Raw genomic sequence first — 18,951 nt, 5'->3', positions numbered from 1 at the left:
TGTTTTTGGCAGCACTGAGTCTTCATTGCTGCACACAGGCTTTCTCTAATTGCAGTGTACAGGCTATGCATTGCAGTGGTTGCAGAGTAAGGGCTCTGCATTGTTGCAGTTACTCTGCATTGTTGCAGAGTAAGGGCTCTAGGGTATGTAGGCTCCAGTAGTTGCAGCATGTGGGATCTTTCCAGACCAGGGATTGAACCTAGGTCCCCTGAATTGGTAGGTGGATTCCTAACCACTGGAGCACCAGGAAAGTCCATCTTAGCCTCAGCTTTTAACCACATTGTCCCCTGAATCGTGGGAATTATTTCCTGTTACCCAAAAGTTCACTCAACTTTTGGTACATGTAGCGCCTTTGCCATACCTAGTGTTGTGGTTCATGCTCAGTTGTGTCCAACTCTTTGCAACCCCATGGACTGTAGCCTGCCAGGCTCCTCTGTCCATGGAATTTCCCAGGCAAGAATATTGGAGTGGGTTGCCATTTCCTACCCCAGGGCATCTTCCCAATCCAGAGATCGAACCTGCATCTTCTTTGTCTCCTGCATTGGCAGGCAGATTCTTTACCACTGAGCCACTGGGGAAGCTAGGAGAAATATACAACCCTTAATAAAATATAACAGTGGAATAAATGCATAGTAAAAGTGCTGCATGCACACACACAGAAGAAGGGAGAATTCTGACTTCACTTAGAAGATAACATTTGAGCTGAAATCTTACTCAAAGAGTGAGCATGATTTCCATACATGGAACAGAAGAGGAGCAAAGGAAGAAAAGAACAGGGTGGAAGTGCAGAGTTCTAACCACTGGTGTGTGCATGCGTGCTAAGTTGCTTCAGTAATGTCTGACTCTTTGCAACCCTATGAACTGTAGCCCACCAGGATCCTCTGTCTTTTGGATTCTCCAGGCGAGAATACTGGAGTGGGTTGCCATGCCCTCCTCCAGGGGATCTTCCTGACCCAGGGATGGAACCTGAGTCTCTTTCATCTCCTGCTTTGGCAGATGCGTTCTTTACCACTAGCTCCACCCAGGAAGCCCCCCTAACCACTGGAACACCAGGGAATTCCTAAGAACATGGTATTTCAGCAAGATCAAAACCAAAGAAGCATTAAATGGCTTGGTACTCCCTGGTGGCTCAGATGGTAAAGCGTCTGCCTACAATGTGGGAGACCTGGGTTCGATTCCTGGGTCAGGAAGATCCTCTGGAGAAGGAAATGGCAACTCACTCCAGTACTATTGCCTGGAAAATCCCACGGAAGGAGGAGCCTGGTAGGCTACAGTCCATGGGGTTGCAAAGAGTCAGACACGACTGAGCGACTAAACTTTCACTTTCACTCTTGGGCTGACATGCGGTTCATTCGCTGTAGATGTATGAAGAAATGCAGGGATTCGTCAGGCTGGAAATGGTCAGAAGAAATGCAGGGATTCATCAGGCTGGAAATGGTCATCTGTGGCCAGATAATGGAGCCCCACTGAGGAACGAAGACCTGACTTCATGGAGGCAAAAAGAAAGGCACCCAAACCATAGCAGCTGAGGGAAAGAGACAGGGTGATCAGCAAGCAGCCAATCAGAGGGAGATGATATGAGGGATGCTGAGCAGGTGGTGGAAAAGGAATGAACAAGAAGGGATACTTGTGTGCTATGCTGTTGACTTCTATAGGGCGCACATACAAGGGCCTTCCCTTTCATGGAGGCTACAGTTTAACCTGTGATCTTGAAAAGAATACTTACTCAAAGAACCCTTAAATGTTGAGACAGAAATAGGTTCCTGCCTCTATGGCTTTGGGTGTAGTCAGTTACCAGTCACAATATAAAATTACCCTACAAGTAAAGATAATTCCTAGAAACTCAGATTGATTTTCAGAAGTATTCTGTCTACACTGAGCAGCTACCATCAACTATCATCTATTAATCACCTCTGTGTAAGGCACGGGGATACGTGAGGGACTAGGAATGGAAAAAACTATAAGTAGAGGAAAAATACCCTCTGCTTGGGGAGACAGAACATATTTATAAAGAATATATTATCCTGCAAGTGGGTTCATCAGTACTATCTTTCTAGATTCCATTTATATATTCCATTAATACAGAACAGACTTGTGGACACAGTGGGGGACAGAGAGGGTAGGATGAATTGAGAGAGAAGCACTGACACATATACATTTCCATATGTAAAACAGACAGCCAGTGGAAATTTGCTGTATGATGCAGGGAGCTCAGACGCAGTGCTCTGTGATCACCTAGAGGGGTGGGATGAGGTGGTAGGTGGGAGGGATGCTCAAGAGGGAGGGGACCTATGTAAACCTATGGCTGATTCATGTTGATGCATTGCAGAAACCAACACTGTAAAGCAATTATACTTCAATTAAAAATAAATTAATTTTTTTTAAAAGAATATTTTAAGTCCTCCTCTGAAACAGGTCAGGAAATAAACAGTTGAATGAGAACAGACCCTGCTACAGGGGTTCAAAGAAGGAAGGGATTCCTGGACAAAGTGGCTCACAACAGGGTGACACGGAAGTTGAGTCTTGGAGCCAGGCAAGACCTGGGCAGGATAAGAAGAGAGATGATCCCACAGATATCCTGCCTCCAAAACCACCCAGCCTCTACGATGCAGCCATGTAACATGAGGTCACAGAACAGTGCACAATATAATAAACAAAAGGAAGACAAAGCATAATCCCATTTTTATAAAAAATAAAAAAGTGTGCATGTACTCACAGAAAACCATTATATCAAAAATGTTACCAATGATTATTTCCAAATATTTTCTGATTGGCTTGTATAAGTCGTTTGAAGACTTTTTTTTTTTTCAGTTGCTCTTTGCAATTTTTCAAGTTCATGCTAAAATCCAGTTTTTATCAGCAGAATTGGTGGCTATACTTTGGTTGGTTCTTGCTACCATGTACCAGTAGGCTTTAGTGCCACTTACCCTCCCAGCCATCACACTAGCCACTTTTAAAATCATCATCGTCTGTAGTCCCTGCTGTTTGCTTCCCCGCAGGACTGAAGGTTGTCAACTATAAGCAGGGAATCTCATCTGTGTTTACATTTGATCAAATATAGTCTCTTGAAAAAGCAGGGTATTGCTCCTTTCATCTCATTAGAGTGATATCCTTGGTCTCTACTATAATTATTTTATCAGATTCAGATACATTTTCACTTTCTTCTGTTTTGTATCTGTGTTTGAGTCTGCACAGGAAGGTGAGGGTGGCTGAGATTGAGGAAAGCAGATAAAATGGCTTGAATAGATATCATGAAAATATGTCAAATTTTAGTATGTTTTGACTGATTTTTTTTCTTATTTTCTCTCTTGCTTCCTTAAAACACACAAACAAAAACCCTAATATAGGGGGAATTATGTAGTCCTGGTTGCTTCACTAGCCTCCATATTGTGGCAATGAAGAGAAATTAAATATGAAGACACAAATGGGTATGTAGAATATAATGTGTGCTTAATAAATCTTAGTTGAAATAATAAATAAAAGTAAACTGAGCCTATAAAACTCAGTTTCTAGGACATTGTTTTACATTTTCACCTGTTTTCTAAGAAAAATTCAAACTTTGGTCAGTTTCATAGGCATGGAAATGTGTGATATATTGTGCAAAAACTTTCATCAATAGCACATTTTTTTAAAGTCTTGACACTTTAATGTTCTTGAAAATCCCTAGTCAGTAAGAACTTACTCCCTGGTGATATAAAATAAATATAGTATAATTGCAAAACACAGTGTCTCACCAGAATAAAAAGAGAAAGGGGAGAGGGCAAAGGCTTAGCCATTTATAAGGAGTTTGACGGGGCTTTAGATGAACAGGAGCCTAGTGGACTACAGTCCTAGGGGTGGCAAAGGGGCGGGCACAACTTTAGCGACCAACCAACGGAAGTTATGGAGAAGGCAATGGCACCCCACTCCAGTACTCTTGCCTGGAAAATCCCATAGACAGAGTAGCATGGTAGGCTGCAGTCCATGGGGTTGGGAAGAGTTGGACACGACTGAGCGACTTCACTTTTAGTCTTCACTTTGATGCATTGGAGAAGGAAATGGCAAACCACTCCAGTGTTCTTGCCTGGAGAATCCCAGGGATGGCGGAGCCTGGTGGGCTGCCGTCTATAGGGTCGCACAGAGTCGGACACGACTGAAGCGACTTAGCAGCAGAAGTGGACTACAGTCCTTGGGGTGGCAAAGGGGCGGGCACAACTTTAGCGACTAACCAACAGAAGTTATGGAGAAGGCAATGGCACCCCACTCCAGTACTCTTGCCTGGAAAATCCCATGGACGGAGGAGCCTGGTGGGCTGCAGTCCATGGGGTCGCTAAGAGTCGGACACGACTGAGCATCTTCACTTTGACTTTTCACTTTCATGCATTGGAGAAGGAAATGGCACCCTACTCCAGTGTTCTTGCCTGGAGAATCCCAAGGACAGGGGAGCCTCGTGGGCTGCCGTCTATGGGGTCGCACAGAGTCGGACACGACTGAAGCGACTTAGCAGCAGCAGCAACAGAAGTTATGCCAGGCATGAGTGAGCAATAGCCAGGGGGCGCTAAAGAGCTGGAGCCACGTGGTGGACATGGGGAAGAACTGCTTGCTGTTTGACAAAACAGGTTAGCGAATTTCACTCTAGTATCTAGTTTATTACTAGATATTGGAAGCAATTTCAAAGTTTAAACTTTGTTTTATCAGGGCATTAGCACAAAAAAATGATTTAGAAAAGCTGATAATATTTATCTTACTAATTAGACATAAGGAGAAAAGGACATATATTTGTACCCTTTCTCTTTTTTCTATTTTAGGAAGTCACTTTCTTTTGTTCACATTTAAGTATGAGAGCCCTTTCCTTTTTATAGTTTGAGATTCAGAGGTCCAAATAAGAACTAAAACAAAGTTCTCAAAATACAAACCAAAATAATACTTTTTATACAATAAATTTCCTTATATAATACCCATGCTTACAACTTTAGCATCTTTTAGAATTTGAAAAGTTCAGTTAACTAAATATAACCTACATTAAGTCAGTAAATATTTTACAGAAAAGCATTTTTTTCTGAAGCATATTGAAATGTTTTAATCTTTTTCTCTTATTTTGGTGGATATTTTTAGAAGCTGCTTTTCAGATAGTTCTAAACTCTCCCTTAATCTGAAATGATATATATTAAGTACTTAGTTTTTTCTTGATGATACAAGAAAATGGTGAAATCACCAGGGTTGGGATGATCCCCTGGAGAAGGGATAGAAGCCCCACTCCAGTATTCTTGGGCTTCCCTGGTGGCTCAGACCATAGAGAATCCACTTGCAATGCTGGAGACTTGGGTTCAGTCCCTGGGTTGGGAAGATCCCCTGGAGAAGAGAATGGCTACCCACTCCAGTATTCTGGCTTGGAGAATTCCATGGACAGAGGAGCCTGGCAGGCTACAGTCCATGGGGTCACAAGGAGTCAGACACGACTGAGTGACTTTCACTTTCACTTGATGATGCAAAGTCAGATTTGTGATAACTCAGCACTATTGCCCTGTAAAATCATGGCCTCTGAGTAAAACTAGAAGAATGAAGGGGAAAAGAGGTGACATGTGAAGGGGAAAATCCAAAGGCACAGGAGTTACTAGAGAGAATGGAAGGTCATGTTCAGTTCAGTTCAGTTCAGTCGCTCAGTCGTGTCCGACTCTTTGTGACCCCATGAATCACAGCACGCCAGGCCTCCCTGTCCATCACCAACTCCCAGAGTTCACTCAGACTCACGTCCCATCAAGTCAGTGATACCATCCAGCCATCTCATCCTCTGTCGTCCCCTTTTCTTGCCCCCAATCCCTCTCAGCATCAGAGTCTTTTCCAATGAGTTGAGTCTTCGCATGAGGTGGCCAAAGTACTGGAGTTTCAGCTTCAGCATCATTCCCTCCAAAGAAATCCCAGGGCTGATCTCCTTTAGAATGGACTGGTTGGATCTCCTTGCAGTCCAAGGGACTCTCACGAGTCTTCTCCAACACCACAGTTCAAAAGCATCAATTCTTCAGCCCTCAGCTTTCTTCACAGTCCAATTCTCACATCCATACATGACCACTGGAAAAACCATAGCCTTGACTAGATGAACCTTTGTTGGCAAAGTAATGTCTCTGCTTTGCAATATGCTACCTAGGTTGGTCATAACTTTTCTTCCAAGGAGTAAGCGTCTTTTAATTCCATGGCTGCAATCACCATCTTCTGTGATTTTGGAGCCCCCCAAAATAAAGTCTGACACTGTTTCCACTCTTTCCCCATCTATTTGCCATGAAGTGATGGGACCAGATGCCATGATCTTCGTTTTCTGAATGTTGAGCTTTAAGCCAACTTTTTCACTCTCCTCTTTCACTTTCATCAAGAGGCTTTTTAGTTCCTCTTCACTTTCTGCCATAAGGGTGGTGTCATCTGCATATCTGAGGTTATTGATATTTCTCCCGGAAGGTCATGGGCAACTGGCAATTAAATGGTTAATAGAACCTTTAAGCCTGAAGGCTGGTGAGGAAGGAGGTGTTCAGAGCAAAGCCTTGCGGGGAAGGGAAGTGTAGAAATGGTTTTTGCCCATTCTGAGTTGGTCATGGGCCAAGGAGGCACAGCCCTCAATAGGATGCACAATATAGCAGCCAATGAATGAGAAAAGGATGCACCATCTTCGTGGTACAAGGAAAAGAATGCAACTCAATTGCTCCCCCTCTGGACAACTGTGACATAGCAACGAGAAGATCCACAGCCAAGCTTCAGCTCCACTGCTTTCTGGGATGGAAAATTTCAAATTACTTAATTCTCTGAGTTAGATCCCGATTCCTCAGGCTGGTTATGAGTTCTAAAATGAGTTAGCATTTGTGCAGGTGCCCAGTGTAGTAGATTTTCAAATCCTTTTGAGAAAGAGGAAGAACATAAGGAAGTAACCAAGCTGACTGAAAATGTTTATTAAGCATTTAAATGTACCAGACACCATAAAAGGGGCTGGAGAGGCAAAAATATGTAAGACAGTCCTTTCTCTCAGAGCACAGTTTAGTGGTAAGCACAGACAGGTAAATACCTTCATGAAAACACACTTTGATAACTGCTACAATCGAAAGAGAACAAACTGGAATCCAGAGAAGACAGACATACATTGTAACTTTAGCTGCAAAGAAAGGTATAATTAACTTGGGCTTAGGAGTTGAAGAGTGCTTCAGAGAAAATGGGGCTTTCAGATGGAGAGTAAGAGAATCAATGGGAATTTTCCAGAAATCTTTAAGTTAAAAAGAGGAAGTTATTTGTAAGAATGAGAAATTTTCTAAAATCTGTTTCAAATAAAAAACACTATGGTTCTGATAATCAGATGGCAAATGAGCACAGGTAGAAAAATACAAATTGAAACCACAGCCATCAGAATAACTAAAATTAAAAATAAGGACAACACTAAATTCTGGCTAAGGTATGGAGAAATTGGATCTCTCATATACTTCTGATGAAAATGTAAAATTGTAAGACATTCTGGGAAACATTTTAACAATTTATTATAAAACATAATATGCAACTTCTATGTGACCTAACAAATGGCACTCTTGAGGATTTATCTCCAGAGAAATGGAGACTTTCCTTCTTGCCTCCCCTCAAATAAAAAAAAAGAAAAACTATACAGAAGTTCATAGCAGCTTTACTTGTAATAGTCATAACACTGGAATTAGTCTAGATGTTTTTTAGCTAGCCACTGGTTAAACAAACTGTGGTATATCCAAACCATGGAATGCTGCTGCTGCTGCTGCTAAGTCACTTCAGTCATGTCCGACTCTGTGCAACCCCATAGACAGCAGCCCACCAGGCTCCCCCATCCCTGGGATTCTCCAGGCAAAGAACACTGGAGTGGGTTGCCATTTCCTTCTCCAATGCATGAAAGTTTTTCACTTTTCACTTTTCGTGAAAGTGAAGTCGTTCAGTCGTTCAGTCGTGTCCGACTCTATCGACCCCATGGACTGCAGCCTACGAGGCTCCTCCGTCCATGGTATTTTCCAGGCAAGAGTACTAGAGTGGGGTGCCATTGCCTTCTCTGAACCATGGAATAGTACTCAGCAATAAAAAGAAGGAATTATTGATAAACACAGTTTTGATGATTGTAGAGAGTTATGCTAAGTGGGAAAAGAAGCTAGTAACCAAAGGTTGTACCTGTTTTCTTCTGTTTGTATAACATATTTTTAAGTAACAAAATTTTAGAAATGAAGTTAAATGATTGCTACATGTCCAGATAAAACTATAATTTGAAAAGATACAGGCACCCCAATATTCATAGCAGCATTGTTTACAATAACCCAAACATGGAAGTGACCTAAATGTCCATTGACAGATGAATGGATTTAAAAAATTGTGGTATACATGTATACACAATGGAATATTACTCAGACATAAAAAAGAATGAAATAATGCCATTTATAGCCACATGGAGGGACCTAGAGATTATCATACAAAGCGAAGTAAGTCAGAAAGAGAAAGACAAATACCATATATCACTTACCTGTGGAATCTAAAATGCAGCACAAATCAACATATCCTTGAAACAGAAACAGACTCATGGATACAGAGGACAGACTTGCAGTTGACAAAGGGGAGGCGGTGGGGAAGGGAAGGATTGGGAGTTTGGGATTAGCAGATGCAAACTATTCTATATAGATGGAGTTAACAACAAGGTCCCACTGTATAGCACAGGGAACTATATTCAATACCCTATGATAAACCATGTGAAAAAGAATATATATGTACAACTGAATCACTTTGCTGTACCAGCAGAAATCAACACAACATTGTAAATCAACTATACTTTAATAAAATTGAAAAAAAAAGCAGAATGCTACCAGAGGTCAGAAATAGAGGAGGGAGGTGGAAGGGGTCTTTGTGCTGATGGATCTGTCCTGTATCTTGACTGTGGTGGTGGATACATGAAGCTATACATGTGATAAACACTGACAGAAATAAATAGACCAATAAAATTGGGGAAACCTGAATATATTTGGTAGGTTGTGTGGATTACATCAATGTCAATATCCTGGTCTTGATGCTATGCTGCTAAGTCTGCTGCTAAGTCGATTCAGTCGTGTCCGACTCTGTGCGACCCCATAGACGGCAGCCCATCAGGCTCCCCTGTCCCTGGGATTCTCCAGGCAAGAACACTGGAGTGGGTTGCCATTTCCTTCTCCAATGCATGAAAGTGAAAAGTGAAAGTGAAGTCACTCAGTCGGGTCCGACCCTCAGCGACCCTATGGACTGCAGCCTACCAGGCTCCTCCGTCCATGGGATTTTCCAGGCAAGAGTACTGGAGTAGGGTGCCATTGCCTTCTCCGTGATACTCAACTAGAGGTATTTCAAAATATGACCATTAGATGAAGCCAGTTAAAATTTCACAAGAGATCACTCTTTTGTTTTTTTGAAACAGCATATGAATCAACAAGTATCTCAGTAGATTTCAACGTTTAAAATGCTATGGTTCTGTTTTATAAAGTAACTGAGGTTTCATTGAACATAATACAGAGTCAGACATGACAGCGACTGAACAACAGGAGTATTTTTTGTTCTTTTTATTCTATAAGAATTTATTGAGTCTGTAATTTCAATAGCAGTTTGATATTGGCCATTTATGGAATTCCTATCATGTGTCAGCTCACCCAGTTGGGATCATCCTCTCCTTCCTTTGGCCCCCACAATGCACTGTAATAGTAGCTATACACTGATTGGGGCCCTTTTCTTCCTGTGTTATGGCAGACACTGTTTTTGAGAATGCGTTTCTGTTACCTCCTAGGTACAGGCTGGTACAAGTTCTGAGCTTTCCTGGTAGTTAAGCACAACATTGTGACCAAGTTCCGGGCCATAGAATATAGGCAGAATTGATGGATGTCAATCCCTATCTGCTGGTGTGATCTTCCACACTCTCCTTTCTGTCTGGATACCAGGATTCAGCAGAGGACCCCACTGTCCTAGGAGAAAGCAAACTCACAATAGAGGAAGCCTGAGACTCTGAGTGACTGTCCTGAAGACCACTTGCCAATAAGAACTAAATTTATATTGTGTCAAGCCACTAAACTTTGGGTGTCTGTATTACAGAACATAATGTTATTTACCCTTTTATATATATATATATGCTCATCTCCACAGTAGACTCTGGGGTCACTGAGAGTAAGAACTCTGCTGTGTTCACCTTTATACTCCTGGAGCCCAGATGGTACCTGACACAGAGAAGCTGCCTCATAACTGCTTCCCAGGTGGCTCAAGTGGTGAAGAACCTGCCTACCAGTGCAGGAGATGTGAGTTCGATCCCTGGATCGAGAAGATCCTCTGGAGAAGGGAATGGTAACCCACTCCAGTATTCTTGGCTGGGAAATCCCATGGACAGAGGAGCCAGGTGGGCTATAGCCCATGGGGTTGCAAAGAGTCAAACATGACTTAGCAACTGAGTGAATACACACACAACTGCTTGCTGACAATCATTCTTTCATCAGTGATAGACTTATTATCCTTAAATGTGGTAGGAAAAGCTAGGATTTCATTCCCAAGTCCAAAGTCTCACAAAAGGTCTTGAGAAGAAGCAGGGCTCAAATGAGTAAAGGTACGAATTATTATTGGGTTACTTCATTTCCTCCTCTTTAGCATTTCTCATTCTGTGCGTGAAAAACACATCTTGTTTATAAGAACCTAACTGATTTAAATATAATTTATTTTCAGATTCAGTAAGTTTCACTAAATAAATGTTTTTGTGAAAATTTAACCCAAAAACTAGTGAGAGCTCATGTTTAGACATCTTCATTATTTTTTTAGAAAAATACCACATGACACTTACTACTGCACTATGAAATTGTATAAATAATTAAAATCGAACCTCACATATCCAAAAAAATGGCCTAACTACTTTCTATGATATATTATCCTTTTACTTCATGGGTTGGCTCGCTTACTTGATAATCTGCAAAAAATTCACCCATCAAAAATAGGTCATCAGGTTACTGGGGTGAATTTATGACTAAAATTCTGGAGTTTTGCTTCAGTAAAGAAATAACGTATTTTCTTTGTACCTTTTCTAAGTATATACACACATTATATATTCAAATCCCAAAAGAAAAATACAACTGTACTTTTATAAATGTTTTCCCTTTAACCAGCTTGTTTTGCTTACTATTTAATATCCCCTTATTACAATATTTTCTTAATACTTTGATTGCTACAGATAGCTTCCCTAGTCACAGTGACAACTACTTTGTCACAGTATTTAACAATTGGAAAAGACCTTAAAGATCATCTAGTCCAGTACATTTACTTACAGTAAAAGAAACTATCTCCTAGAGGTTAAATGACTGTAGGAGTTCATGGTGCTAATTAGTATATAGAAAAGTCAAGTCAAGAAACTATACTCTTAACTCTGACCAGTGATGCCCTGGAATTCTAGGAGATGAATTCAATGTGAATTCAGTGTTGATTATAAGTTCTTATAAGCTAAAATATGAGTTTAGCTGAGCATAAATTATTTATTTGACTTTATTCTTCTGATTTAAACTCATATATAATTACATTTGAGTGGCAATTGAATAGATTTTGGTTTCTTAATATTTAATTCAGCATTTATTAATTTGAATTTTATGGGGCTTTCTTTGGGCATAACTTTTGTCAGTTCCAGTCTTTTTAAGCCCCTCAAAAACACACAGCCCTATTCAGACTTTTAGTAATCACTTTCATTATTCTTTTTACATTTAAGTCTTGAATTTTTACGTTTAACTCTTTAATCCACATGAATTTTGTTCTATAGTGTAAAGTGCGAATTAAAATTTCTCTTTGTCTAAATAACTAATCTTTGTCCTTTCCCCACTTATCTGCGATGCCTCTATACCACATACAGTATTCTTTTTGGGTGATGAGTCTAAGTTTTTTTCTATGCTGTTGATTATATTTTTATATTAGTGTGTTGTCAATCAAGTTAGAATAGATAGTTACAAAGAACCTCAGCTATCAATGGTTTAAAGAAAGTTTGTTTCTCACTCAGGTTACATGTACTCTGGGGTCAGTAGGGGGTTCTGTTTATCATAGTCAACAGGAATCCAGGCTGATCAAAAACCCATCTTCACACCTGCTTCTGGAATCCCTGAAGTCATGTTGCTGTCTTATCACTTTTTCTCTGTGTGTTTGTCCTCAGTGAATTTTGCAGTCTTTCTTATTCTGAGTTGAACAATTATGGCTCAGACAGTAAAGCGTCTGTCCACAATGCAGGAGACCCGGGTTCAACCCCTGGTTTGGGAAGATCCCCTGGAGAAGGAAATGCCAATGCACTCCAGGACTATTGCCTGGAAAATCCCATGGACAGAGGAGCCTGGTAGGCTACAGTCCATGGGATTGCAAAGAGTTGGACACGACTGAGCGACTTCACTTCATTTCACTTGGTGATTTATTTCCTAACTTTTTATGATTTTAAAATTATTTTGCATGCTTTCTATTAAGTCACCTTTGTGCACGTATCTTTTTCCTCAAAGAATCATATATTTCATTTAGACAAATTATTAATACAAAATTGTCCATAGTATGCTCATGCAAGACATTATAATAACTTTTTTCTTATTTCTAATTTCATGTACTTGTATTTTCTTCTTAATTATTCATTGACTTTGTTAAGTGTTTATCTAGTTTTCTGAATTTCTTTAAAAAAAAACAGTTATATTCATTTTCTGATCATGCATGGTGTTCTCTAATTCACTAATTTCTACCATTAGTTTTCTTATTTTCATCTTTTTACTTTCCTTGTGGGATTTTCTTTGCTTTCTTCTAACTGTTAAACTCAATCATTCAATGATTCACTTTCTCTCTTTTAATAACTAATGTTTCTGAACATACCTTTAAATTCATTCATGTTTTGATACATAATATTCTCATATATGTGTGTTTGAAGTGACCTACAACTTCATTGTCTTCTACAATGACTAAGTTATTAGGAAAGCAATTTTTTTAATTTTTAAGGGCCTGGAAATTTCTATTTAAATTGTTTAAAATTTCTTATTGAGAAGATGTGGCTCAATAATCTGACAAATGACAACTGCCAAATTCTCTAAAATTTCACTAAGGGCGCATATGCACATGTACACTCATGTGTGAGTGTGTGTACTTGTTATTTTGTCGCTAAGTCGTGTCTGACTCTTGTGACCCCATGGACTGTAGGCCACCAGACTCCTCCATCCATGGGATTTTCCAGGCAAGAACCATTTCCTTCTCCAGGAAATCTTTCTGACTTAAGAATCTAATCCACTTTACCTGCATTAGATTCTCTACCGTGAAGCCATCCAGGAAGCCTGTATGTGTACTTAAATTTGTCTATAACAACATTTGTTCCACAACTGTAGAATGCTTCAGTCCACTCTTCCACTCCGGGTACACTGATGCTAGAAGTAATAGCAGGTACAGAAAGAGAAGCTGCTTCTGTTTTGGCCAAACAGGAGACATTTCCAACTAGCAGACGACAGCTGCTCAGTCATTCACCCTATTCCTTTACCCAAGAGGCAGGCTGAAGCAAAGAGTCGCATGACCCCCATCCTACTTACCAGCCAGCCGAGCTGTTCACATTCAGAGTGCATGTATGGGCTATAACTAGGTTCTTCAAACTAGAGTCTCCAGCACCACAGATGGCAAACACCCCTCCTGGACTCTGCCATATGGTTGAGTGTTGGCTTTAATTTTCAAGAGTATTCAAGTCTTTCAAATTTTCCATTTAAATTTCCTTTAATATACTTTTAATTTTGATTAAAATGCATGCATCTTAACCCATCTTTCCCTTGTTTTTTGAAGTATCAATCAATAGTTATTTTCTTCTATAGTTCTTTCTGTTTCTGTACATTTCACTTCCCCACAACACATTTTGGAAGTTTAAAAGAACCTGTGTTCTCTAAAAGACATAAGCTCATTGTGGTTTTTTTTTCCATGGGAAGTTGGGAAAGGACATAGGGACCATTTGTAGCTTGTCATCATCTTACTACAGAACATGTGGGTTTTTTTAATCCACATATGGAACAAATACAATAAGGTGAGCAGATTTTGTTCTTAAATCTGCACTTTTGCACTTTCAAATTCTCACAGCTAAGAGGAGTAATCACACAAATAAACAAAATATGTCCAGGGCTTATCATGAGAAACACTCTTCAGCCTTGAAATAATGCTTGACACTTTCCTTTAGTAAAATTCAGGACGAAAAAAAGTGTTAGTCGCTCAGTTGTGTCCGAATCTTTGTGATCCTGTGGACTGCAGCCCATCAGGCTCCTCTGTCCATGGGATTCTTCAGGTAAGAATACTGGAGTGGGTAGCCATTCCCATCTCTAGGGAATCTTCCCAACCCAAGGATTGAACCTGGGTTTCCTGCATTGCTGACATTCTTTACCACCTGAGCCACCAGGGAACTTGGTAATAAAAAGGTCCAGTGCCATCCTCAGATGGAAACCAGGTGTTGAAGGAAATTCAAGTTCTTGTTCCATAGAATGACTGGAAGATTTCTAGCATTTCATTACAGGCTACACAGACACTTAAAAGGTAACTGCAAAATGCTATGTCTGCTTATTTAAAGCCTTTATTTTGTGTTAAATCGATCATAACTCTAGTGTAAGTTATTAAATTGTCATCTATAGTATTATTTCCACCAGTTAAGATCTTCCTTAAGTGATATTATCTGGAATATTCTGAACACATAAGCGTGTCTGCTGCTGCTGCTAAGTCGCTTCAGTCATGTCCACCTCTGTGAGACCCCATAGACGGCAGCCCACCAGGCTCCCCCGTCCCTGGGATTCTCCAGGCAAAGAACACTGGAGTGGGGTGCCATTTCCTTCTCCAATGCATGAAAGTGAAAAGTGAAAGTGAAGTCGCTCAGTCGTGTCTGACTCTTAGCGACCCCATGGACTGCAGCCTACCAGGCTCCTCCGTCCATGGGACTTTCCAGGCAAGAGTACTGGAGTGGGGTGCCATTGCCTTCTCCGAAGCATGTCTAAAGAACTACATAACTTCCTAAGAAAAGCAGCAATGTTTCATAAAATGTATGCCTATAATTTTTAAAACTTAGTTAAGGAGTGAAAATTTTTACAAATTTAAAATTAAAAAAGTCTGCTCAGAGACCTACAGGATTGCAGCATTTGATTCAACCTTGGCTCCTTGATGGCCCTGAACTTCCACATCTACAAGGGATGATAGAAAATGTAAAAGTGAATTATACCACGGAAGTTTACACCTGGACTACAGTTCACAAAATATAAAAGTTTCAAAAGGATATTGATGAAAAACAGTATGTTAGAATTTTTCTTTATTTGGTAATATTGGGTTGACCAAAAAGTTCGTTCAGATTTTCTAGTAATGTCTCATGGAAAAACCCAATGAACTTTATGGCCAATCCAATACCTTGCCTCATGTTCTATTGTCAGGGGCACAAAGCCCCCATCCAGGGGCTGAGACCAATATAAACACAGGTAGAATTTCATGTGAGCTCTTACGGACTAGAAATAGACAAAAAAACAACCAATGCCAAAACAAAGTCATTTAAAATCAATGGTATAATAGGGAACCTTAACATTTCTAGGAAACTCTCCAAGAGAGAGGCTTCCCAGGTGGTGCTGGTCATAAAGAATCTGCCTGCCAGTGCAGGAGGCACAAGAGGTGCGGGTTCAATCGCTAGGTTAGGAAAATTCCCCTGGAGTAGGAAATGGCAGCCCGTTCCAATATTCTTACCTGGAAAATCCCTTGGACAGAGGAGCCTGGCTGGCCACAGTCCATGGGTTCGCAAAGAGTCGGACACTACTGAGAGACTGAACACACAACACACACTTGGAGAGGGGGAGAGAAATCCCACCGCAAGGGACCTGAGAAAGACATTCTGATTCAAATTAGGGCTTGAAGGACAGGGAGGGCTGTGGAGGGCACAGGATATTGTCAAGTGTTATAGGCCTCTACCAAGACCAGAAGGCGGGCCTGCCAAAGGACACTGATGCAACAAACAGCGGTCCTGAATCTGGGGCCAGTGAGTCTCCACCACAGGTTCCACCCACTGGCTTTGCCCTTTCCTGGAAATCATGCGGTTACTGTTGACTCTGCTTCACTCAGCAGTGCCCAGAAGTCCAAAGGCACAGTTGACCAAAGGCTCAGCTGCTTCAGTCGTGTCTGACTCTTTGCGACCCCATGGACTGTAGCCCACCCGACTCCTCTGTCCGTGGAATTCTCCAGGCAAAACTACTGCAGTGGATTGCCATCCCCTTCTCCAGGGAAGCATGAGAAATAATAAATCATTGCTCATTTAAACACTAAGTTTGGGGTTGGTTTCGAGGGCAAGCTGAACGATGCATTGGCAGCTCTTCTCACCTTAACAGGCATACCTATCACTAAGAGATCTTGTCAAAGGACAGATTTGCATTCCAAAGGTCTGAGTGAGTCTTGAGAGTCTGCAGCGTTCACCAGGCAAAGGTGATATGAATGCTGTTGGCCTATGACCTGCAGTTTAAGTAGAAACTTTTGGTAAGAGTGTAATCTTTTTCTTTAATTACTTTTTGGCTATTAGTCTGCTAGAGCTGCCATAACAAAGTACCACAGGCTGGGTGTCTTAGAAAACAAAAATTTACTTATAATTCTGGAGACTAGAAGTCCAAGATCAAGGGGTCAGCAGGGTTGCTTTCTTCTAATGTCTTTCTCCTCGGCTTGCAGACAGCTCTCTCCCTCCTGTGTCTTCACATGGCCCTCCCTCTGTGCCTGTCTGTGTCCTAATCTTCTCTTCCTATAAGGACCCCAATAATATTGGACTAGGGCCTACCCCCAAAGACCTCATTTAACTTTAATTACCTCTTTAAAGAGCCTATGTCCTGATACAGTCACATTCAGAGAACGGGAAATCTCAACTTCAGTATGTGAATACTGTGAGGGACACCATTCCCCCATAACAGTTATTTAGAAAAGCTTAAGGAGAAATCAGGGCTTCCCTGGTGGCTCAGATGGTAAAGAATCTGCCAGCAATGTAGGAAACCCTGGTTCTGTCCCTGGGTCGGGAAGATCCGCTGGAGAAGGGAAGAGCAATCCGCTCCACTATTCTTGCCTGGAGAATTCCATGGACAGAGGAGCCTGGTGGGCCAGAGTCCATGGGGTTCGCAGTGTTAGACAGGACTGACTGACTAACACCCACAAGGAGTAAGTCATGACATGTAAGCTGGGACTTAAAAGATAACTTGAATTTTATAGCAGCCAAGAAGGATGAGGTTCATCTGGGGACACTAGGGGACAACTTGAACTCAATCTGGTCAACTTGGGAAGTGCATGCGTTTTACAAACAGAATTGAACAGGATGTGACGGACTCCAGGTCAGATGCTACTGCATCTCTGATTTTTTTTTTTTTTTAAGAGTGCTTCATTACTGCCAGATACACAAAATCCATCCCCTCTCCCATGCAAACTTCAATTCCACTGGTATGGAGAGCATAGCTTCCGGTCATTGTTAAGAGAGAGTACGCTGGGCATGCACAACCACAGACTCTGTCCCTCATCTGTGGCCCTACACTGATTCTCTGTTCCTGGAATGTTCCTGGAGCAGCCGGCCTGCAGGTGCCAGAACATTCCTCCAGCTGAAATCTACCTAAAGCCATTGCACTACTGTGCCCAGGGGAGGAGACAGAAGCATTTCCTGCCTGCCTTTCCTCTCAGGCTGATAATGCAGAATTATACATGATATTGACGTTGCACCTTTCTCAATGGAGCTCGAAGTGCTCCCAGACATTACCTCACAACATCCCTAACCCAAGGCCCTTGAGTCCTAACCCAAGAAGTGGCTTCTACAAGTACATGACCCTGTTCAATCAGCACAAAAAAATCTAATAACCAGCAGGTAATATACATTCTTTGAAAGATAAAAGTGGGACTGCTTCAATACCATGAGGGTTTTTTTTCCTCTTTTTTCCACAGTGCTTTGGTAGCGCAGGCAATAAGCATGGCAGATTGAAGGATTATAATGTTCTCTGAGCATCACCTGTGCCCGCCTGCGGGACAGGGAGGATAAACAGCCTCTACAAGAGTGACCATAGAACTGTGGACTTCGGAAAGCGAGCTGAGTGACTCCGCTCTTCCTATTTAGCCTTTCAGGTATTCTGAAAGAGATCACACAGAAATCACACACGCACAAAAGCCAGTACCAATGGTGAAAATGGAAGGACACGCTAGCCACAAACGGAATCACTGCTGTTGAGTAGCCTTTGTGTCTACATTTTTCCTTACCCCTGGGCTCCAGGAAATATACACTTTCCCATTCAGGTCCGAGGACGGTGACCTTTCTCCTCCTGCTTTCTTTTCAACTCTTTTTAGAGGTGAAGCTTTAAGGTTGTTTGAAGACAGAGTAATAAGTCTCTCCAAGAGACCAGCACCACCGCCTTAGCTCAGTCTCAGAAAAAAAGCACCGGTCCCCAAGTGCCACAGACCCCGTTCACAACTGCATTGTCATTCACCAGCCGTGTGACTTCAGACAAGTAGTTTTAGTCCTATGTCACTGTTTCTCATCTACAGGTAAAGATCATGTCTACACCGGAGGGCTGGTAAGAATATTAACTAAAACCACGTGTAAAGAACTTAACATCATTCCTGGCATGTCTTCATTCTTTGATAAACTACAATAATTATAAGCAAGAGTAATCACAATAATTGCTATTTCCCATTTTATTCATGAAATTAGAAAAGATTGGAAGAAGAAAGCAAAGCAAGATTGTGAGAGAACCTGAGAAACTGTGCACTTGGAATTCCATATCCCCATATCCCAAAATAAGAAGTATCTTTGGGGCCTTCATCTGTCACAATGTCAAAGTGAAGTTCATTTTGTTTTGCCTGCTTTGCTTTGTTTCACTGTTAATACACATGGCAAAAATCTTCTCAGTCCTCTCATTGGCGTTTAATACAAGGTAATGCTCTTTGACATACAGTTTAGAGAGTTAAAGACAGTAAGTGCAACTTTTGGTGAAATTT

Source organism: Bos taurus, chromosome 12, assembly GCF_002263795.3.
Source record: "Bos taurus isolate L1 Dominette 01449 registration number 42190680 breed Hereford chromosome 12, ARS-UCD2.0, whole genome shotgun sequence".
NCBI lineage: Eukaryota > Metazoa > Chordata > Mammalia > Artiodactyla > Bovidae > Bos > Bos taurus.
Note: the sequence above shows the minus strand (reverse complement) of the source record.